The sequence below is a fragment of the Vipera ursinii genome, assembly GCF_947247035.1.
Source record: "Vipera ursinii genome assembly, chromosome: Z".
Taxonomy (NCBI): Eukaryota; Metazoa; Chordata; class Lepidosauria; order Squamata; family Viperidae; genus Vipera; species Vipera ursinii.
In genome coordinates this window covers 26,751,854-26,777,170 of record NC_139517.1, presented here as the reverse complement: position 1 = coordinate 26,777,170, position 25,317 = coordinate 26,751,854, and the positions used below count along the sequence as shown (strand labels likewise).

At 38.1% G+C, this 25,317-nt stretch overlaps 1 pseudogene across 1 annotated transcript; it reads right to left on the bottom strand.

Annotated features, from left to right (window-relative positions):
• On the bottom strand, positions 1-24,682 carry LOC310649260 (vomeronasal type-2 receptor 26-like; annotated as a pseudogene). Its single transcript has 9 exons — positions 24,480-24,682; positions 23,282-23,672; positions 22,061-22,918; positions 21,540-21,767; positions 15,589-15,668; positions 7,245-7,536; positions 5,503-5,730; positions 2,398-2,524; positions 1-902 (listed from the first exon to the last, which is right to left on the bottom strand). The product of its transcript is annotated as a vomeronasal type-2 receptor 26-like (transcript).
• Positions 24,683-25,317: the final 635 nt, after the last annotated feature.

Genomic DNA, 25,317 nt, shown 5'->3' with positions numbered 1-25,317 from the left:
TCAGCCCTTCCGTTTTATTAGTTGTTCCTTATTGTTCAGATTGGGCCTCAATAATATAACGTAACATTTGGAGCCAAAGATGGAGATGAGTAGACCAGCACTGGAGGCCAGGATGGAGAAGATCTCCACAGCGACTGTGTATTTTCCTTTTGTGCTTAAATAGACTGGAACAAATGATACCCAAACACTACAGAACACCAACATACTGAAGGTGATGAATTTGGCCTCATTAAAACTGTCAGGCAGTTTCCTAGCTAAAAAGGCTACAACAAAACTGATTGTAGCTAGAAAGCCCATGTAACCTAACACACAGTAAAACATGGTGGCTGATCCTTCATGACATTCAAGTATTATTTCTCCAAAAATCGAATGCATGTCTAGATTTGGGAAGGGGGGTGAGATTCCCAACCATAAGACACAAAGGCCTATTTGGAAAAGAGAACAATAAAACACAATGGAAATGGCCAGTCTCTTCCCCATCCATTTCCTCATTCTAGATCCTGGTTTGGTGGCCATGAAGGCAAGAATCACAGTGATGGTTTTGGCCAAGATGCAAGAAACAGTTAGGGTGAAAATAGATCCAAAAGCCACTTGTCGGAGGAGACAGGTCACTTTTCTGGGCGGGCTGAGGAAAAGGAAGGAGCAGAGAAAGCAGAGTAGGAGGGAGAAGAGGAGAGCGTAGGTGAGATCCCGGTTGTTGGCACGGACAATTGGTGTGTCCTGACGCTTAATGAAGATGACCAGGACCTGGACTGTGAGCAGAGAAAATAAAACAGCAAAAAAAGCTAAGCTTATCCCCAGAGGTTCTTTCAACGAGAGATAGTTGATTGTCTTCGGAATACAATGAGATTTATTCTTGTTTGGATAGTGATCTTCTGGACACATGGTACATATATCCATGTCTAGAAAGAAGAGGTGCAAAGCAAAGTAGACTAAGGTCATTTACAATGTATCTATGGAAAATTCTGGAATCATCTACACACCCAGGTTTTCTAGCAGAAAATTGGCCTACTAGAGCACGCCATCCAGCACCTCCTTCCAGTCATTGAGAAAGGAACCCCGCTCTCCCCCCCCCCCCACAAATATCCTTTCTTGCTGCATATCAAAAGCAACGTCTCCTAGTAAAAGTAAAACTGGGCTTCGTTTCAAGGGACATTTTGTTTCAAACTATCTACTCTGTACTATGATGGGAATACACTTCCTTTCTAGTCACTGGTTGCAATGATGTACAGCTATTTTGTATTTGGCTGAAGAACTACAATATATGGTCGCTTCTGAAATGATCACTGCTAGTGTAGTAGTGGTGGGTTTTCCTTTTTTGTTTTTAATTCAATTGGGGAACCAGCTGAATTCCACTTTTTTCCTGTTTCTGTACCATTTAATTATCTGCCTATGCTGTGCTTGGTTTGCTACAGTTGAGTTAAGGTAGAAAGGGAGACTGAGGCCAAATAAAGTTTTGCTCAGCTCAACTTCTGAAAAGCTTTTAATTTTTTTAACTTGATGAAAGATAAAATCGTAGTTTCCTTCCTTCCTTCCTTCCTTCCTTCCTTCCTTCCTTCCTTCCTTCCTTCCTTCCTTCCTTCCTTCCTTCCTTCCTTCCTCTCTCCCTCCCTCCTTTCCACCAGAAGATGCAACAAGAAAGTGTCAAGTGCAAAAGGAATCAGTGTGTGGCATATGGGTACTATACATTTAACAAGAGTTGCCAGTCAGAAGGTGCCCTTAGTAAGTCTAAATTATTTTAAACTGAAAGTAACCATTTCTGTGGGTATTCATTATTTTAGCAGCTGTTGTATGTGCTGACCCATGGTGGTGCAGTGTTTAAAATGCAGTATTGCAGGCTAATTCTATCAACTGCCAGCAATTTGATTCTCATTGGCTCAAGGGTGACTCACAGCCTCCCATCCTTCCAGGGTCAGTAAAATGAGCTCCCGGATTGTTGGGGGCAACATACTGATTTTGTAAACTGGTTAGAGAAGGCTGTGAAGCACTGTCTAAGAGTTATTGCTATTGCTGTTGGTATTGCTTACTATTATTCTTCCCATGAACCCAAGGACCTCTTTATCAACTGAGATGAACTGATTGTGGGCACTGAATTCAAGTGAGCTGTGGAAAAATGGTCTTGCTCCAGTAAATATTACATTGTGGAGGTTAGCTTATGGAAAGAGTCTAACCATGGAGACTACAATTCTTCAAAGAACAACTATAGAAAGGAAAGTGATCAATACTTTCTTTCTTGGCAGGCCAGGAGGGGTTCAGAACCAGGAAAATGCACCAATTGGAATAAGCATTTTCTGGGAGGTACACGACTTGTTACCCTGGCCAAAGAACTGGCTTGTGCATGAGAGGCCAGCAGCTTAAGGATGCATTGCAGCCAAGCCCTTCTGTGCTGTCTCTTACCCTTCTCAGTGGAAACTTTGCCCGGAGGACATGGAGAACAATCATAGCAGCAGAATTCTGCCCCTTCCTTCTTCTTTTTGCTGGAACCAGGAAGGCAGTTTGGGTTACACACAGAAACTGGCGGTACCTGTTCATTTGAAGAAAACATGGACATAAATCATAACTGAATAACACAAATAATCTCACATTTCTCATAATAAATGCATGGTTCTGCCGTCCTCACTGTCAGATTTTACAAACTATTAATTTCCTTAGACCATCAATACTTCTGAGAAATATGGTTTCTGGTTCTGGATCGCGGTGCTGGCAGACGTAAGAGGTGATCATTCCTCACGTCGTCTGGCTTTCTTTCACCAGGGGGCCCCTGTAAAGGGGTCGGAGGTTGCCTTGGAGGGGCGATGAGCAGGGGAGAGGACCCTCCAATCGATGGTGGAAGGGTGGCAGCCCTCCTGTTTACCTGGAGCAGCTCTTCGGACTGATGAAGAAAGGATTGGCTGCTCCCATGGCCCATCGCTTCTGCCATTTCCTGCTGAGGCCAAACTTACAATCAAGCACTTGAAAGCACAGTGGAGAAACTGGGTGAGACCTGCCTTCTCTTTATTCCAACTTTTTGCTTTTTCCTGTTAAAAGCCTCTTGAATCTGCTTCCCCTTGCGAGGAGAGAGGGTAGAGAACTTTTTTTCTTTCCACCCTTTTAAATGTTGACGTTTGAATACACCGGGGGGAAAAAACCTTGAAAAAACATAACTAACTAATTGGATCTGCATCCCTTTTATATTTGGAGACCCCAAAAACTCCTATCTTCACAGGAACTGGCTACCTTATCTATTTGTTTAAAAAAAAGGAGAAAAAAGAAAAAAAGACGTAGAAGGATTTAAATTTGATAAAAATTTACTCTGAGAAGGATTTTACATGCTCTGGGGACATCATGTGGCTAAGCCTGATACAGCAAGTAAACATTACTGGCAAATAAATCTGTTTATAATTTGGATTTGTCCTGGGCACTAGCTAAAGATAAAAACTTGAAAGAGCTGGGAGGTGAATTTAGCTTTCAAGATCTGTGGAGGTGAACATTTACTGACTTGTTTAAAAATTAGTCTCCACTAAAGGACTATCTATAACTATTCCAGAAATGGAGGGAGACCAGCCACAAACTTCGATTGACTATAATCTCATACTTGAAAAAAATCTTGAAGCCACTGAGATAATTAACTCTAGACTGAAAGATAAAGGTGTTAGCCTCAATCCAGAGACTGAAACCCAGACTTCAACTAAAGAAATTACAATCCATAAAATAACAAAATTGGAACAAACTACTATTAAAGACAGAGGAATATAAGCAACAACAACAAGATATCGAAAAATCTAATATCCAAATCCATCCAAAGACCCTACAATTTTAAAAGTACAAGGAACTATCACTAAGACAGAGAACTTTAAGGAACAACAACAAAGTATGGAAAAACTTAATACTCAAATCTTGACCTCATCTAAAGAGCTTATAATTCCAGAGGTATATCAAGCAGAAGACAGCAATGCCAAAATAGAGGATGCTAAAGATCAACAAAGACAGCTTATTGAAAGCCTGGATATCCAAGCAGCAACTACAAAACTGGATAAGACCTTCTACTCAAATCAGATGAACCCAGAGGAAAGAAAAGACCAGACCGAACTGAAGACAAAGACATCAGAGCAAATACAGAGATTTGAATTAACATGGCAACAACCTAATGATCACAAATGGATTGTTGATGGTTAGATGGTCTCCTTCGATTCAAATAATAGGTGCTGGAGCGAAGGGAGACCTATCTGGCAACCTAAAGGTTTTGGTTTGGAAACCTGATTGGTAGAAAAAGAAAACTAGAGTTAGATTTAAAAAATAAGTTGTTAGAGAGCTACTAAAGGCTATTCCTTTAGTAAAGTGTGATTATATTAGGATCTGAAATAGAAAATGTTTATGAGATCAGACTAGAATGTGCTTATGTAGTTATCAGGCTTAGATATTATAATTTGTGTACTGAAATAATGGAAATTTGGCTTATGGATCCTACATTTGATGTTAAAAGATGTTTGAATATTTCAACTAAGAACTAAGAATTAGGTAAAAATTAAAGAATTTGGTTACGTATGATTGATAAATATAGGTTGTTGTATTGGTAACATGTGATGTATCAGGATGAGAAAGAAAATGTTTATTAAGTAGAGTTTAGTTATTCAACTATTGTGTGTATGTTAGATGCTACAATTTTTGGTGTAGTGAAATAAGGGAAATTTGGGTTGTGAATATTATTTTGGATGTTAAAGGCTAAACTTGAATACTATAACCAAAATCAAAATTAGGTAAAATGTAAAAACAGGACATGGATATGTTTAATTAAAATTGGACTGACAAATTTTTTAACTGACCATGTTATTCTTAGAAATTTATTAGTTTAAGGATATTATATTAAATATTAAGGGAAATAGAGAAGGCTGTTTTGATAACGTAACTTGAAGTATGTACTAAAAACTCTGTTACTAAATTTTTCATTACCAAGTTACCATGTTGCTTTCTAAATGTATAGATGTTAAACTGGAAAACCAATAAAACTTGTTTTAAAATAAATACTTCTGAGAAATATGAAGACATTTATGGAATAATTCTTCTGTTTCAAGAACTCAAAATTTGAACATTACATTTATTAAAATGTTTTTCCTTCAATACTGCCATTGTTTTTGAATTTTCAGATAGAGACCTTTTATTGGAGAAGAATACAGAATACAATTAGCAGCAGAATAGATAGTCCTCAACATCACCTTTGAAGTTACAATGGACCTGAAAAAAGTGACTCACAGCATATCAACATGCTTACTAATGCTGCAAAATCTCCATAATCACAGGATCAAAATTCAAGACTTAAGTAATTGCCCCATTTTGGGGACTGCTTTGCTGCATACAGGAATATTACTCTAAACTTACAAGTTGTCTTGGATATTCACTTCTGCACTCACTTATTTACCACATACTACCCTTGTTCTTTAGTGCAATTCTTTGCAAAGAGCAATAACTGACACTTTGTTTTATCTCTCAGATTTGTGTCCAGTTTCCATCCATCCTGCGTCCCACCTGGAGAAAGCTGTGGTGCCACACCATTTTGTTCCCATCAATGGTAACTCTCTTGCCTGGGGTAGCCATCACATCAACTCTTCCAATCTTCACTCTCATATACGAATTATTTGGAAAAATGACTAAGTTGGTGATATCAAAACCAGCATTTAACTCTTTGTGCTTCCCCAAAAACACTGTTTCTCCAGCACTGTTGTTAAACGTCACCCACTGAAGAAAGGGATGCAGCTGCATTGGAAAAATCATAGAAACAAAGAAATAATTCAGTTCGTTTTTACATCCAAAGGTCAAAGGGTATTTTCCCCAAACTCACAGATCATCAGGTTTCTCCACCATAGCCCATAGTCCTTAATAGAGGATGGCACATTCAGTGCGGCAACACCAATAACAGTTGTAGTACTTGTGCTGTGACAAAGGGACATGAAACTGTAAGCAAAGAAGCTTGGTGGAAGGAAAATGGTGTACATTGCTCTCTGGAGCTTTATTTTCCAACTATGGTTCTCTCTAAGAAAAGGGCTCACCTGCCAAGCATGCAGATCCTGAAACCTCAGTTTCTCCCTTTCCATTATTGCTCTGTGTTTGGACTTGGACTGATACAAGGCATGTAAAGCGTGTGCCACAACATAGACAGCGTTGAAGACACTGTAGCTGTGGCCAGTCATGCTCATTTCAAAGGCCAGGGAAGGAAGGTTCTCCAGTTTCTCTTGTCCACTACAGGCTTCACTGTTACGTTTCACCATCTTGGAATCTGGAAATAAACATCTGAATGTTTGTGTCCAGAAATGCTCCAGAAAACTGTCCTCATTTGTCTGAAAAATATCTCTCTGTTGGAGAAAGGATTTGAACCCTTGAACCTCACCAGAAGGAACTGTGAAACTTATGGAACCATGGAAAACACGAGTATCCTCCCTCATCTGATAGGACGTGGATGCAAAATCCAGCTGAGCGGTCATAATCCACACCTTGCCCATAGATGAACGAGTCATATTTTCCATTTCACCTAATCCAATTAATGTTTGTAAAGAAAACATGGAGAATATTTCCCCATAGACAACAACAGCGTTGGCTTTGCTTTTGACTATCACTTGATGGATGTAAATCCACTTTGGCATCATGTTGATATATTCCTCTATATATGTGGCTTTGGGGATTCTCTCTGAGAAAGCATAGCAGATGCCTTTTTGGGAAAACAGAAGCTGAAGTTTCTGCAGAAATATCTCTCCACTTTCATTATCCACAGCAAGGAATCCAATCCACTTCCATCCAAAATGTAGAAGTAATTCAACAATGCCAGCATGCTGGTGAGCTTCATTTGAAACCATTCGGTAGTAAAAAGGTGCCTGAATTTGATCACCTGGAGCAAAGGAACCATAACTGAGCTAAAAGGCAAAGAATATTGATTTCTAGCAAGTGCGATAGATGAAATTTGGATTTTAATTTAGCATACTGTTACATTAATGAAGAAACCTAATTCAGAGATAAGCAAAAATATAATACATCAGGACTTGTTCCATGACTGTTGCCCAAATTTTCCAAGTTCCTCTCATGCCACACAATTCTCGATTAAAAGAAGGAGAAAGATAAATGAGCTGTGAAGTTACCAAGCTAATTTCAACCAAAATGGAAGAAAATGTCTGTAACTATTGCCAAAATTTTACAAGTTTCTCTCATGATACACAAATTTTTGATTCAAATAAGGAAAAAGTTGAAATAGCTGTGAAGTTACCAAGCTAATTTCATACTTGGGGCATGTTGTAGATCATCAAGATGGATGACATGTGCAGGGATGTATCAAAATCCAGTCCTCCAATGACTGCCATTTGATTTTTCTGCCTGTTGCATCTGTAATTGGGTACAAATCTATCCCGAATAGAAAGAAGACCGAGAGTACCCTGGAGGGTCATCCTTTCATTGAAGTAACTGTCATAGATTTGGAATCCCAAGGTGACATTCGGCAAAATACTGGGGTTCCCATTGATCTCCTTGACAGCAAATACCAAGGCCAGAATGTGTTGATAATTCTTTGGTACAACGCTGAAATGAGAATAGCACATCCAAGCCGTTATCATTTCTTCATTTAAACTGGGGATATCTGACTCTGTAACTTTCACTTGCTTGAGTTTCACTTGTTCCCTGTCATAACAATGTTATAACCTTCATGAAAATCTGTTTCCAAGGATAAGAACAAAATGAAAAGCCAATCAAATTATATTGCAAAATATCCCAAGTGAAGATATTTCAAGGTATTATAAAATCAGCAAAGTGAAGACTTTGATGACAATTAAAACTAACAAAAACAAAGTCAAGAAAGCATTCTAACAAAAGAAAAAGAATTCTCTGCCATTAAGCACCAAACAAACGATACTTAAAAAGAAGCACGAAAACAATGAGTGAACAAGACCGTAGACATGGTATAAGATTTTGTTCTGATCCCCCAAAATATAAATATTTATTTATATTGTAAGTAAATATAAGCTATACATATAGTATCCCCTGATAACTTGTACATGTTCATTTAGTAGTGAGCCCTGTTGCACTCTATGTGTATGTTCTCATTTGATGCTCACAAACAATTGAACAAGCCCCTAACATTTTTTATTTACTTCTATGACCAGTTCTTTCCAGGTTGTTCAGGGCCAGTAGAAATTAATAATTATGATATAACATACAAAGAATTAAATCAATAGATTGCCTAGCAAATTGTGTCTAATATGAAAGGTTCTGAAGTAGCAATCAGCATAACTTTCCAATAATGAGAACAGTAATCAACAATCTTTCATTACAGAAATAATAGAGGTTATAAATTTTATAAATTGAATATATTTCAATTTAACACACACACGAACACTTAAACATATAAATAATGTCTTCCTATATATCAAAGTATACAAAGGTGGGATTAGTCAATTATACTGAGCAAAATTTAAAAAATATCTTACAGGAGATTAAGAATTTGAGAGATGGGTACATGGTCTGTGAAGTCTTCATAATCAAGAGAAGACAGGAGATGAGAAGTAAGCCCACCAATGATTAAGTCACCTGGCTGATCATACTGGTGAGGGATATGGAGTTCATTAATGCTGCAGAGATTGACCTGTACTTGGTGCCACATATGAGGCTGTACTAAGAACATCAACACCATAAACCTTGCCATTTAGAAGACAAGTAATTGCCTATACCAGAGACATGAGCATGGGCCTAGGTCTAGCAGCCTCTTATGATGACACTTAATTGTTGTGGTGCCCTGGTTGAATTCTGACTTAAAACTGAAGAGAAGAGCTGGGATCAGCCTCAATAGGATTTTGCTACCTTTTCTGCTGTTTCTGTTGTTGGAAGCATAATGGAGGGTTAACAGTCAACGGAGGCCTTATTGAAAGATTACAGGGAAGATAATAATAGGGTTTTTTTGACAGCAGATGTCTTGGAAAAAAATAAGAAAATATGTTTACCACTTTTTCCTCAAATGAGTTTCTTGCTTTTTTGAGAAAGCAAAAAGAAATTGCAATAAGACAAACAAATGTTGACTGTTGGACAAAAAGAGCAAGAATAGGGCATCTGATAGCAACACAGTATCAGCAAAATGAAGTGATTCCAGATATGTTAGTCTACAAATTCTGTCATTCCTTTCCAATAAAGATGGGGAGGATTCAGACCTAAAATGTCTTTCTGGTTCCTTTTCTTCACCCAATTTCCCAGCTGCTTTGCTGGTATACCATCCTTTATTGAAGACACCCCCACACACACATACAGAAACCCTATTATTTTGTCCTGAATCTTGGTATGCTTGATGTACCCTTACTAGGAACCTAGAATTAGCCCATGCTATTTGGCTCTCTGTACAGCTGTAAGATGCAAAATTCTAAGAATCATGATACATGGCTCCCTTGGCTGAGAGTCCAGCCTCATCCATCATGATCCACCTCCTCTAGTTGGCAGACAAACTCTGTGGTTTCTGCAGTTTCCTTTTTTCCCCCACCCATGAGAGACTGCAGGAAGGAAGTGGAGAATGAGGAGTTTTCACATAAGCAGGCTATCAATGCTGCTAACATCGGGTGTTATTGCTTTGATAACAGATGGAAATGCATTCATTTTTCTCTTTCTCTTTTGGAGCTGATTGATGCTGGGAGGGGGATGTGGATGAGAGTCCAGTTAGTGATAACAACAATTTAAAGTCATGGGAATTCAAGGTTACTGAGCCCAGAGTTGATAACGATTTGGCAGGCTGGAGAGTTGTGGAGAGGTAGCCCGCGTTTCAAGCTAATTGGGGAATGTGATTTATGACTGTTAGTTGGAGGAGGGAATTGTGATTTGCTACTTTGTGCTAAGGGGAATGGAATTCAGTTTTTGGCTTCAACTATGTAGTGCCAATGTTATGCTTCCCGAATAAAAGATTCTTTAAGGTAAACAATGCCTCGAAATTCTTTTGAAGAGTTTCATCTGTCGGAACCATGACACAGGCATTACAATCAGATGATGTGGGAAGAGAGATGTTCCAAAGACCCCCTTTAGCTGGGAAGTTATACTTTCCATCTTAATCTCTTCTTTCCCCAGATTACTATTAAAGATGTGTTAGTGTTTTATTTTTTTGTTTTGCTAGTTGTGTGGGGTGGGACTTTCTCCAATAAGGGTTATGTCCGATTTTTAGTAATATTTTCTGTTTGTGAGCTTGAACCAATCCATCCTTTCTTCATGCCTGCACACCTGTTTTAGTTAGTAAGAAATGGAAGCTGCAATTGCTGAAAAGGTACAGAAAAGCAGCCAGGGAAATAGGGAACAATTGAGAAATAACAATGTGAGGACACAGTTAGGAAAATCTTGAGCACTCATAAAGGGTCAAGGCAGGCTTGAAACAACCTCCATTGGCAAAAAGCCTGTTGCTAGCAAAGCTGGACAAAAATATGTAATAACCTACCCTTATATTAAAACCCCTTATGGACAATGGAAAGCCCCATGTGTTAAAAGAAGAGGATGAAAGCTGAGTTTTCTCTCCTAATAATTGTAAACAAAAATTTTGTAATCTTTACAAGTACCACCATGATATCTTTTTAGTACATTGTAGAATAGATTAAATTCTGAAGGTAATAATTTCATTCCAATCTGAGAAAAAATTATTAATTTCATATAAATAATATAGCCCTTCAAAATATACTGGACTGATACTGTTGACATTAGCAGTGGCAAGAATACTCTTTTTTCATTGGAAAAAATGGATTTTGTTTTTTTGAAGAACCTCTTATTTTTTTCATATTCTTGTTACAAATTGTGAGAATATACCTTGGTGTCTAGAAGAACCTCATACACTGAACCTCATACATTTATTTTAATTAAAATTAAAAATTATTCTTGAGCTAATCTCTTTAACATGGAATCATGCAACATCCAAAATCTGGGTTTTTGAATTCAAACCTTAAATGTAATCTATAACTATTGATTTTAGGACATTGTTTATTACCTATAATTTTTTAATGGCTTGAATTAGGTTAACTCAGTTTTTTATCTTAAAGTTTAACAGGGACACAGGTTTTAATTTGGAAACCAATGTAAAATATATCAGCTTCTATGATGTATATGGTGCTGGAGAAGACTCCTGCGAATCCCTTGGACTGCAAGTCCTAGAGGAGATCAACCCTGACTGCTCTTTAGAAGGCCAGATCCTGAAGTTGAAACTCAAATACTTTGGCCTCCTAATGAAAAGGAAGGACTCACTGGAGAAGAGCCTAATGCTGGGAAAGGTTGAGGGCAAGAGAAGAAGGGGACGACAGAGAATCAGGTGGCTGGAGCAGTAGGCGTGAGACTAAATGGACTCCAGAAGATGGTAGAGGACAGGAAGGCCTGGAGGAACGTTGTTGATGGGGTCACAATGGGTCGGACATGACTTCACAACTAACAACAACAAGAATGATGTATTAAAACATATTAGTTTTATGACATTTCACACCTGTTGCTTATCCACATGTATTTCACTACTTATATCTGATTCTTTTATTTGTTTCATCTATTTCTTATATTTTTTCAAAAAAATATGTAACAATACAATGGGGGAGAGGAGAGCTTCTGTGCAATACTCTGGGTGATGTTCATTTTTAAAAAAACAGTAAAATTATATTTTATTCAGGCATGCTGAAAAGTCATTTTTGTATAAGATTTCTCAAGATGTACGCATTATCTTTCCCTTTTTCCCTTTTTATAACACCATTTATTAATACAAATAAAGTTTTGATTTGTTACAAACATAAATCTCTGGCAAGAAGTTGCAATGGCTGTTAAAAATGTGGAATCCTAAAATGGTGATAGGCCAGTTTGTAAGTTTTCCAAAGATCAGCTTGACAACAAATATCAAGGACAGAATATCCTGAAAGCTCTTAAGCATAATATTGCTGTGAATTCCAGGCCATTTCCCAGGAAAGTATGCAGTATTAAACATTAACCACACTTTGCACGGTACTCTTCTTGCTAAGAACTCCTTTGCTTTTGACTCCTTTGTGCATCAGCTCAATATTATGAACAGAGAAACATTTAGTGTCTCATCTAAAAAGCATCCTGTGGTGGGGACAATGGAAATCTCAGGCCAGCAGGACTATGCCGTTGTCTATAATGTCATGAATTTATGCTATGTGTGCTATAGTAGTGTTGGAAATATTTCATTTATTGCTAAGCCACTTCCATCTCAGATTCTGCTGTACAATGGGATTCAAAAGACCTGGATAGCATTGATATGATAGTCCCTCCATGTTGCTCTTGATGGAAACTGATGTGTTGCAGAGAACATTTAGGGTGGTGCTATAGTTCTCACTGCCACTGAAAGATTCCATGTTAGACTCCACACCCTGGTCGGTACCTATTTATTCTCCTACCATCGGGTAGGAGATACAGGAGTATAGCCAGCCATACCAACAGGCTGAAGAACAGCTTCTATCTGTGGGCTGTCAGGCTCTTGAATGGGAAATAATTTTATAATTTTATGTATGATTGACTTGCGAGGCTGGTGTGTTGTGCAATTAGTTCACATGGTGTAACACGATGGTGGGTTTGTTGTCACTGTGAGTTGGGGGGGGCATGAAGGGAGGCTCAGCCAATCTCAGTGTATAGATGGTTGTACTTTGACAATAAAGATTCATTCATTTTATGTCACTAGCTAAGAATGATGAGGATGAGGAATGAGGATGATGAAGCATGAGGATGATGGAGGAAACTGCACACTTAGCTGTCCCACTGGCAAACTATATTGGCAGAATATAGGCAGAAGTGATGCACTACCAGATGCCATTGGTGCATAGAGTCAAAGTGTACTAAGGGTACACAGCAATGAGATTAGTATGCTGTATTACCTATAAATCCATACAGGTTCTCCAGCTATAAAATTCACATACAAGATAGGATTTTCATGGGAAAAAGTATTTAATTTTGGAAATTAAAACTAATGCAGTATATGCTCCCTACTCAAGGGTAATCATACAATGACATCTGACTTTCTGAAATGAATTTAACCCCGAATCTTGGCAGAAGAAATAAGCACAATCTCCACCAGGATTCAACGAGAATACTAAAGTTCAGTAATTTATGGAGCCTATGGTATAGTACCTGTGAAAAAACCTGCTTTGGATGCTGGACAGTTTGGCCAAAATGCTCAACACACATCCCAATTCATGTTCTGCACTTCAGTTGGAGGTCATGTTGAAAACAAGGATAAAACACTTCATCAGCCCTTCCGTTTTATTAGTTGTTCCTTATTGTTCAGATTGGGCCTCAATAATATAACGTAACATTTGGAGCCAAAGATGGAGATGAGTAGACCAGCACTGGAGGCCAGGATGGAGAAGATCTCCACAGCGACTGTGTATTTTCCTTTTGTGCTTAAATAGACTGGAACAAATGATACCCAAACACTACAGAACACCAACATACTGAAGGTGATGAATTTGGCCTCATTAAAACTGTCAGGCAGTTTCCTAGCTAAAAAGGCTACAACAAAACTGATTGTAGCTAGAAAGCCCATGTAACCTAACACACAGTAAAACATGGTGGCTGATCCTTCATGACATTCAAGTATTATTTCTCCAAAAATCGAATGCATGTCTAGATTTGGGAAGGGGGGTGAGATTCCCAACCATAAGACACAAAGGCCTATTTGGAAAAGAGAACAATAAAACACAATGGAAATGGCCAGTCTCTTCCCCATCCATTTCCTCATTCTAGATCCTGGTTTGGTGGCCATGAAGGCAAGAATCACAGTGATGGTTTTGGCCAAGATGCAAGAAACAGTTAGGGTGAAAATAGATCCAAAAGCCACTTGTCGGAGGAGACAGGTCACTTTTCTGGGCGGGCTGAGGAAAAGGAAGGAGCAGAGAAAGCAGAGTAGGAGGGAGAAGAGGAGAGCGTAGGTGAGATCCCGGTTGTTGGCACGGACAATTGGTGTGTCCTGACGCTTAATGAAGATGACCAGGACCTGGACTGTGAGCAGAGAAAATAAAACAGCAAAAAAAGCTAAGCTTATCCCCAGAGGTTCTTTCAACGAGAGATAGTTGATTGTCTTCGGAATACAATGAGATTTATTCTTGTTTGGATAGTGATCTTCTGGACACATGGTACATATATCCATGTCTAGAAAGAAGAGGTGCAAAGCAAAGTAGACTAAGGTCATTTACAATGTATCTATGGAAAATTCTGGAATCATCTACACACCCAGGTTTTCTAGCAGAAAATTGGCCTACTAGAGCACGCCATCCAGCACCTCCTTCCAGTCATTGAGAAAGGAACCCCGCTCTCCCCCCCCCCACAAATATCCTTTCTTGCTGCATATCAAAAGCAACGTCTCCTAGTAAAAGTAAAACTGGGCTTCGTTTCAAGGGACATTTTGTTTCAAACTATCTACTCTGTACTATGATGGGAATACACTTCCTTTCTAGTCACTGGTTGCAATGATGTACAGCTATTTTGTATTTGGCTGAAGAACTACAATATATGGTCGCTTCTGAAATGATCACTGCTAGTGTAGTAGTGGTGGGTTTTCCTTTTCTGTTTTTAATTCAATTGGGGAACCAGCTGAATTCCACTTTTTTCCTGTTTCTGTACCATTTAATTACCTGCCTATGCTGTGCTTGGTTTGCTACAGTTGAGTTAAGGTAGAAAGGGAGACTGAGGCCAAATAAAGTTTTGCTCAGCTCAACTTCTGAAAAGCTTTTAATTTTTTTAACTTGATGAAAGATAAAATCGTAGTTTCCTTCCTTCCTTCCTTCCTTCCTTCCTTCCTTCCTTCCTTCCTTCCTTCCTTCCTTCCTTCCTTCCTTCCTCTCTCCCTCCCTCCTTTCCACCAGAAGATGCAACAAGAAAGTGTCAAGTGCAAAAGGAATCAGTGTGTGGCATATGGGTACTATACATTTAACAAGAGTTGCCAGTCAGAAGGTGCCCTTAGTAAGTCTAAATTATTTTAAACTGAAAGTAACCATTTCTGTGGGTATTCATTATTTTAGCAGCTGTTGTATGTGCTGACCCATGGTGGTGCAGTGTTTAAAATGCAGTATTGCAGGCTAATTCTATCAACTGCCAACAATTTGATTCTCATTGGCTCAAGGGTGACTCACAGCCTCCCATCCTTCCAGGGTCAGTAAAATGAGCTCCCGGATTGTTGGGGGCAACATACTGACTTTGTAAACTGGTTAGAGAAGGCTGTGAAGCACTGTCTAAGAGTTATTGCTATTGCTGTTGGTATTGCTTACTATTATTCTTCCCATGAACCCAAGGACCTCTTTATCAACTGAGATAAACTGATTGTGGGCACTGAATTCAAGTGAGCTGTGGAAAAATGGTCTTGCTCCAGTAAATATTACATTGTGGAGGTTAGCTTATGGAAAGAGTCTAACCATGGAGACTACAATTCTTCAAAGAACAACTATAGAAAGGAAAGTGATCAATACTTTCTTTCTTGGCAGGCCAGGAGGGGTTCAGAACCAGGAAAATGCACCAATTGGAATAAGCATTTTCTGGGAGGTACACGACTTGTTAACCTGGCCAAAGAACTGGCTTGTGCATGAGAGGCTAGCAGCTTAAGGATGCATTGCAGCCAAGCCCTTCTGTGCTGTCTCTTACCCTTCTCAGTGGAAACTTTGCCTGGAGGACATGGAGAACAATCATAGCAGCAGAATTTTGCCCCTTCCTTCTTCTTTTTGCTGGAACCAGGAAGGCAGTTTGGGTTACACACAGAAACCGGCGGTACCTGTTCATTTGAAGAAAACATGGACATAAATCATAACTGAATAACACAAATAATCTCACATTTCTCATAATAAATGCATAGTTCTGCCGTCCTCACTGTCAGATTTTACAAACTATTAATATCCTTAGACCATCAATACTTCTGAGAAATATGGCTTCTGGTTCTGGATCGTGGTGCTGGCAGACATAAGAGGTGATCACTCCTCATGTTGTCTGGCTTTCTTTCACCAGGGGCCCCCTGTAAAGGGGTCGGAGGTTGCCTTGGAGGGGCGATGAGCAGGGGAGAGGACCCTCCAATTGATGGTGGAAGGGTGGCAGCCCTCCTGTTTACCTGGAGCAGCTCTTCAGACTAACGAAGAAAGGATCGGCCACTCCCATGGCCCATCGCTTCTGCCATTTCCTGCTGAGGCCAAACTTACAATCAAGCACTTGAAAGCACAGTGGAGGAACTGGGTGAGACCTGCCTTCTCTTTATTCCAACTTTTTACTTTTTCCTGTTAAAAGCCTCTTGAATCTGCTTCCCCTTGCGAGGAGAGAGGGAAGGGAACTTTTTTTTCTTTCCACCCTTTTAAATGTTGGCATTTGAATACACCGGGGAAAAAAACCTTGAAAAAAACATAACTAACTAATTGGATCTACATCCCTTTTATATTTGGTGACCCCAAAAACTCCTATCTTCACAGGAACTGCCACCGTCTTGGAGAACAGCTTTTATTTCTTTGATTCTGAAGGAAGACCAAGATGCTACTCAAGTTAAAAATTATAGACCGATATCGCTTTTAAACACAGATTACAAGATATTTGCTAAGGTTTTGGCTAATAGACTGATGAGGGTTCTGCAACAGGTGATTCATGGGGATCAAACAGGGTTTATTAGTGGTAGGCAAATGAAAAATAATGTGAGGCATATAGTTGATGTGTTAGAGTTTTTGGAAAGGAACAACCAGATTGCTGCAGTGCTAATTTTTTTAGATGCTGAAAAAGCTTTTGATCAATTGAATTGGAAATTTTTGTTGAAAGTTTTAGATAAAATGGATTTTGGGGGAAAATTTTTACAACCGATTAGGGCATTATATCAAAAACAAACTGCCCGAATTATAGTTAATAATAGCTTGACAGAAGCATGTAATATTGAGAAGGGCACAAGGCAAGGGTGTCCGTTATCGCCCTTGTTATTTGTGTTAACATTAGAGATATTATTGGTTAAAATTTGGAATTCGGAAAAAATTAAGGGGATTCAAATTGGAGATCAGGACTACAGATTGAGAGCATTCGCAGACGATCTGGTTGTTACAGTGACCCAGCCAGAGAATTCTGTTGTGGACCTGATGGAGATAATAACACAATATGGGAAGGTTTCTGGATTTAAGGTTAATGTACAAAAAACAAAAATTTTGGCCAAAAATATGACAACACCGCAAAAGGCCCTTTTAGAAGGATTAACTGGATTTGAGATTGTTAAAAGGGTTAAATATTTGGGGGTGATTTTGTCGCCCTCTAATACAAAGCTATATAAAAATAATTATGAAAAACTATGGGGGAAAATTCAAAAAGAATTGGAGAGTTGGGAAAAATTGCAATTGTCTTTGTTGGGACGGATTGCAGCAGTAAAAATGAATGTCCTGCCTAAATTTTTATTTTTATTTCAAATGATACCGATTCTTAAGAAAGATTCTAATCTGGAGGAATGGCAGCGAGGTATCAATAAATTTGTGTGGGCAGGGAAAAAACCACGAGTTAAATTTAAGATTATGCAGGATACTCGTGAGAGAGGTGGCCTTAAATTGCCTAATTTTAAATTATATTATGAAGCTGCTGCATTAGTAGGAATAAGTGACTGGATTAATTTGACGCAAGGGAGGTTATTAAATCTTGAGGGCCATGATTTGTTGTTTGGCTGGCATGCATATTTGTTGTATGATAAGAAGGTAGACAACGTGTTTAGGGTGCATATTTTAAGACAGGCATTGCTGAGAGTTTGGAAGAAGTACAGACATAAGTTAAGTTGCAAGATACCATTGTGGGCAATTCCAAAACACGCAATAGAAAATATACATGCTGGCTTCAAACATGATCTGACTACGTACAAGGAGATTCTCAGTTTGGAAAGAAACGTTTGGTGTTTGAAATCATATAGCCTCTTGCGAGAAGAGAAGGTTGTTCAAAATTGGTTTCAATATACTCAGTTACAGGCCAGGTGGAAAGAAGACCAGAAAAATGGATTTACAATGACTGATGAAAATTTGATAAAGCAAATTAGGAATCAGGGACCAGCACATATCAAACGGATATATCTTGCATTGATAGAGATTGACTCAGAAACAGAGCTTGTTAAGGATTGTATGATAAAATGGGCCCAAAATATCCAGGAAGTCATCACAATGGACACGTGGGAAAAGATTTGGGTGAGGAACGTAAAATTTACACAAGCTCAAAATTTAAGAGAGAATTTTTACAAAATGTTTTATAGATGGCATTTAGATCCTAAAAAGCTTGCAAGTATGTATCCGAATTATCAGCCTAAATGTTGGAGGTGCGGTGATGAAGACGCAACATATTTTCACATATGGTGGACTTGTAAAAAGGTTAAGGCTTTTTGGATAAAAGTCCGCAATTTTTTTTGTTGGGAATAATTACAGATGCCACAGTTGTGGACACCAAGTTGATGTTGAATTTAATTACGGCGGCAAGACTTTTGATAGGCCAATATTGGAAGAAAGAGGAACTGCCGACCATAGAGGAGTGGACTTTAAAGGTTTCCGACCTGGCAGAGATGGCGAAGATTTTGGCCTATTTGAAAGATCATTCGCAAGAACGCTATATTATGGAATGGAGAAAATGGATTGATTTTATCCAGAACAAGTATAGGGTTAAGAAGTTTTATGTAGCATTTGAATAAGTCTTCTTTCGTTTTTTTTTCTTTTCTTATCTTAGCTTCTTTTTATACATATTCAATATTATTATTATTTGTTTTATCCTATATAAGCTAGAGAGTGATGGATTTTAGAGTTTATAATTGTTAGTATATGATTGTTTATGATTGCTTTTTATATATATACCTTGTATTTAGCTCTGGGAAGTCGGGGGGGGAGGGGGGGAGGGGGGGAGGGAGGGAGGGAGGGAGGGGGGAGGAGGGAGGGGGAAGGGGGGATTCTTAAAGGAAAACTGTATTTTAAAACTTTTCAATAAAAAAAAGGAACTGGCTACCTTATCTATTTGTTTTTTAAAAAAAAGGAGAAAAAAGAGAAAAAAAAGATGTAGAAGGATTTAAATTTGATAAAAATTTACTCTGAGAAGGATTTTACATGCTCTGGGGACATCATGTGGCTAAGCCTGATACAGCAAGTAAACATTACTGGCAAATAAATCTGTTTATAATTTGGATTTGTCCTGGGCACTAGCTAAAGATAAAAACTTGAAAGAGCTGGGAGGTGAATTTAGCTTTCAAGATCTGTGGAGGTGAACATTTACTGACTCTTGTTTAAAAATTAGTCTCCACTAAAGGACTATCTATAATATTCCGGAAATGGAGGGAGACCAGCCACAAACTTCGATTGACTATAATCTCATACTTGAAACAAATCTTGAAGCCACTGAGATAATTAACTCTAGACTGAAAGATAAAGGTGATAGCATCAATCCACAGACTGAAACCCAGACTTCAACTAAAGAAATTACAATCCATAAAATAACAAAATTGGAACAACTACTATTAAGACAGAGGAATATAAGCAACAACAACAAGATATTGAAAAATCTAATATCCAAATCCATCCAAAGACCCTACAATTTTAAAAGTACAAGGAACTATCACTAAGACAGAGAACTTTAAGGAACAACAACAAAGTATGGAAAAACTTAATACTCAAATCTTGACCTCATCTAAAGAGCTTATAACTCCAGAAGTATATCAAGCAGAAGACAGTAATGCCAAAATAGAGGATGCTAAAGATCAACAAAGACAGCTTATTGAAAGCCTGGATAGCCAAGCAGCAACTACAAAACTGGATAAGACCTTCTACTCAAAGAGTAGAGCCTTGGTGGAGCAGTGGGCTAATGCCTCCTTAAGTAACACCAGCTGCCTGCAATTAATGCAGGTTCGCATCCCACCAGGCTCAAGGTTGACTCAGCCTTCCATCCTTCCGAGGTAGGTAAAATGAGGACCCAGATTGTTGGGGGCAATTAAGCTGACTTTGTAATAATGCCGCTTGGGGGCTGTGTGTGAAAGCCCTAATAAGCAGGCATATACATAGAATGAAGGCTACTGCTAAGCTTGTAAGCCGCCCTGAGTCTTCAGAGAAGGGCGGGATATAAATGGAATTTTAAAAAAATAAAAAAAATCAGATGAACCCAGAGAAAAGAAAAGACCAGACCGAACTGAAGACAAAGACATCAGAGCAAATACAGAGATTTGAATTAACAGGGCAACAACCTAATGATCACAAATGGTTTGGTTTTTGTGGATTGTTGATGGTTAGATGGTCTCCTTCGATTCAAATAATAGGTGCTGGAGCGAAGGGAGACCTATCTGGCAACCTAAAGGTTTTGGTTTGGAAACCTGATTGGTAGAAAAAGAAAACTAGAGTTAGATTTAAAAAATGAGTTGTTAGAGAGCTACTAAAGGCTATTCCTTTAGTAAAGTGTGATTATATTAGGATCTGAAATAAAAAATGCTTATGAGATCAAACTAGAATGTGCTTATGTAGTTATCAGGCTTAGATATTATAATTTGTGTACTGAAATAATGGAAATTTGGCTTATGGATCCTACGTTTGATGTTAAAAGATGTTTGAATATTTCAACTAAAAACTAAGAATTAGGTAAAAATTAAAGAATTTGGTTACGTATGATTGATAAATATAGGTTGTTGTATTGGTAACGTGTGATGTATCAGGATGAGAAAGAAAATGTTTATTAAGTAGAGTTTAGTTATTCAACTATTGTGTGTATGTTAGATGCTACAATTTTTGGTGTAGTGAAATAAGGGAAATTTGGGTTGTGAATATTATTTTGGATGTTAAAGGCTAAACTTGAATACTATAACCAAAATCAAAATTAGGTAAAATGTAAAAACAGGACATGGATATGTTTAATTAAAATTGGACTGACAAATTTTTTAACTGACCATGTTATTCTTAGAAATTTATTAGTTTAAGGATATTATATTAAATATTAAGGGAAATAGAGAAGGCTGTTTTGATAACGTAACTTGAAGTATGTACTAAAAACTCTGTTACTAAATTTTTCATTACCAAGTTACCATGTTGCTTTCTAAATGTATAGATGTTAAACTGGAAAACCAATAAAACTTGTTTTAAAATAAATACTTCTGAGAAATATGAAGACATTTATGGAATAACTCTTCTGTTTCAAGAACTCAAAATTTGAACATTACATTTATTAAAATGTTTTTCCTTCAATACTGTCATTGTTTCTGAATTTTCAGATAGAGACCTTTTATTGGAGAAGAATACAGAATACAATTAGCAGCAGAATAGATAGTCCTCAACATCACCTTAGAAGTTACAATGGACCTGAAAAAAGTGACTCACAGCATATCAACATGCTTACTAATGCTGCAAAATCTCCATAATCACAGGATCAAAATTCAAGACTTAAGTAATTGTCCCATTTTGGGGACTGCTTTGCTGCATACAGGAATATTACTCTAAACTTACAAGTTGTCTTGGATATTCACTTCTGCACTCACTTATTTACCACATACTACCCTTGTTCTTTAGTGCAATTCTTTGCAAAGAGCAATAACTGACACTTTGTTTTATCTCTCAGATTTGTGTCCAGTTTCCATCCATCCTGCGTCCCACCTGGAGAAAGCTGTGGTGCCACACCATTTTGTTCCCATCAATGGTAACTCTCTTGCCTGGGGTAGCCATCACATCAACTCTTCCAATCTTCACTCTCATATAGGAATTATTTGGAAAAATGACTAAGTTGGTGATATCAAAACCAGCATTTAACTCTTTGTGCTTCCCCAAAAACACTGTTTCTCCAGCACTGTTGTTAAACGTCACCCACTGAAGAAAGGGATGCAGCTGCATTGGAAAAATCATAGAAACAAAGAAATAATTCAGTTCGTTTTTACATCCAAAGGTCAAAGGGTATTTTCCCCAAACTCACAGATCATCAGGTTTCTCCACCATAGCCCATAGTCCTTAATAGAGGATGGCACATTCAGTGCGGCAACACCAATAACAGTTGTGGTACTTGTGCTGTGACAAAGGGACATGAAACTGTAAGCAAAGAAGCTTGGTGGGAGGAAAATGGTGTACATTGCTCTCTGGAGCTTTATTTTCCAACTATGGTTCTCTCTAAGAAAAGGGCTCACCTGCCAAGCATGCAGATCCTGAAACTTCAGTTTCTCCCTTTCCATTATTGCTCTGTGTTTGGACTTGGACTGATACAAAGCATGTAAAGCGTGTGCCACAACATAGACAGCGTTGAAGACACTGTAGCTGTGACCAGTCATGCTCATTTCAAAGGCCAGGGAAGGAAGGTTCTCCAGTTTCTCTTGTCCACTACAGGCTTCACTGTTACGTTTCACCATCTTGGAATCTGGAAATAAACATCTGAATGTTTGTGTCCAGAAATGCTCCAGAAAACTGTCCTCATTTGTCTGAAAAATATCTCTCTGTTGGAGAAAGGATTTGAACCCTTGAACCTCACCCGAAGGAACTGTGAAACTTATGGAACCATGGAAAACACGAGTATCCTCCCTCATCTGATAGGACGTGGATGCAAAATCCAGCTGAGCGGTCATAATCCACACCTTGCCCATAGATGAACGAGTCATATTTTCCATTTCACCTAATCCAATTAATGTTTGTAAAGAAAACATGGAGAATATTTCCCCATAGACAACAACAGCGTTGGCTTTGCTTTTGACTATAACTTGATGGATGTGAATCCACTTTTGCTGCATATTGATATATTCCTCTATATATGTGGCTTTGGGGATTCTCTCTGAGAAAGCATAGCAGATGCCTTTTTGGGAAAACAGAAGCTGAAGTTTCTGCAGAAATATCTCTCCACTTTCATTATCCACAGCAAGGAATCCAACCCACTTCCATCCAAAATGTAGAAGTAATTCAACAATGCCAGCATGCTGGTGAGCTTCATTTGAAACCATTCGGTAGTAAAAAGGTGCCTGAATTTGATCACCTAGAGCAAAGGAACCATAACTGAGCTAAAAGGCAAAGAATATTGATTTCTAGCAAGTGCGATAGATGAAATTTGGATTTTAATTTAGCATACTGTTACATTAATGAAGAAACCTAATTCAGAGATAAGCAAAAATATAATACATCAGGACTTGTTCCATGACTGTTGCCCAAATTTTCCAAGTTCCTCTCATGCCACACAATTCTCGATTAAAAGAAGGAGAAAGATAAATGAGCTGTGAAGTTACCAAGCTAATTTCAACCAAAATGGAAGAAAATGTCTGTAACTATTGCCAAAATTTTACAAGTTTCTCTCATGATACACAAATTTTTGATTCAAATAAGGAAAAAGTTGAAATAGCTGTGAAGTTACCAAGCTAATTTCATACTTGGGGCATGTTGTAGATCATCAAGATGGATGACATGTGCAGGGATGTATCAAAATCCAGTCCTCCAATGACTGCCATTTGATTTTTCTGCCTGTTGCATCTGTAATTGGGTACAAATCTATCCCGAATAGAAAGAAGACCAAGAGTACCCTGGAGGGTCATCCTTTCATTGAAGTAACTGTCATAGATTTGGAATCCCAAGGTGACATTCGGCAAAATACTGGGGTTCCCATTGATCTCCTTGACAGCAAATACCAAGGCCAGAATGTGTTGATAATTCTTTGGTACAACGCTGAAATGAGAATAGCACATCCAAGCCGTTATCATTTCTTTATTTAAACTGGGCATATCTGACTCTGTAACATTCACTTGCTTGAGTTTCACTTGTTCCCTGTCATAACAATGTTATAACCTTCATGAAAATCTGTTTCCAAGGATAAGAACAAAATGAAAAGCCAATCAAATTATATTGCAAAATATCCCAAGCGAAGATATTTCAAGGTATTATAAAATCAGCAAAGTGAAGACTTTGGTGACAATTAAAACTAACAAAAACAAAGACAAGAAAGCAGTCTAACAAAAGAAAAATAATCCTCTGCCATTAAGCGCCAAAGAAACAATACTTAAAAAGAAGCATGAAAACAATGAGTGAACAAGACCGTAGACATGGTATAAGATTTTGTTCTGATCCCCCAAAATATAAATATTTATTTATATTGTAAGTAAATATAAGCTATACATATAGTATCCCCTGACAACTTGTACATGTTCATTTAGTAGTGAGCCCTGTTGCACTCTATGTGTATGTTCTCATTTGATGCTCACAAACAATTGAACAAGCCCCTAACAATTTTTATTTACTTCTATGACCACTTCTTTCCAAGGTTGTTCAGGGCCAGTAGAAATTAATAATTATGATATAACATACAAAGAATTAAATCAATAGATTGCCTAGCAAATTGTGTCTAATATGAAAGGTTCTGAAGTAGCAATCAGCATAACTTTCAAGTAATAAGAACAGCAATCAACAACCTTTCATCACAGAAATAATAGAAGTTATAAATATTATAAATTGAATATATTTCTATTTAACATACACACGAACACTTAAACATATAAATAATGTCTTCCTATATATCAAAGTATACAAAGGTGGGATTAGTCAATTATATCAAGCAAAATTTTAAAAATATCTTACAGGAGATTAAGAATTTGAGAGATGGGTACATGGTCTGTGAAGTCTTCATAATCAAGAGAAGACAGGAGATGAGAAGTAAGCCCACCAATGATTAAGTCACCTGGCTGATCATACTGGTGAGGGATATGGAGTTCATTAATGCGGCAGAAATTGACCTGTACTTGGTGCCAAATATGAAGCTGTACTAAGAACATCAACACCATAAACCTTGCCATTTAGAAGACAAGTAATTGCCTATACCAGAGACATGAGCATGGGCCTAGGTCTAGCAGCCTCTTATGATGACACTTAATTGTTTTGGTGCCCTGGTTGAATTCTGACTTAAAACTGAAGAGAAGAGCTGGAATCAGCCTCAATAGGATTTTGCTACCTTTTCTGCTGTTTCTGTTGTTGGAAGCAAAATGGAGGGTTAACAGTCAACGGAGGCCTTATTGAACAATTACAGGGAAGATAATAATAGGGTTTTTTGACAGCAGATGTCTTGCAAAAATAAGAAAATATGTTTACCACCTTTTTCCTCAAATGAGTTTCTTGCTTTTTTGAGAAAGCAAAAAGAAATTGCAATAAGAAAAACAAAGACAACAGCCTTGGTGGAGCAGTGGGCTAATTCCTCCTTAAGTAACACCTGCTGCCTGCAATTAGTGCAGGTTCAAGTCCCACCAGGCTCAAGGTTGACTCAGCCTTCCATCTTTCCGAGGTAGGTAAAATGAGGACCCAGATTGTTGGGGGCAATAAGCTGACTTTGTAATAATGCCCCTTGGGGGGGGCGAAAGCCCTAATAAGCAGGCATATACATAGAATGAAGGCTATTGCTAAGCACATTGACTTGTGCTTTAGA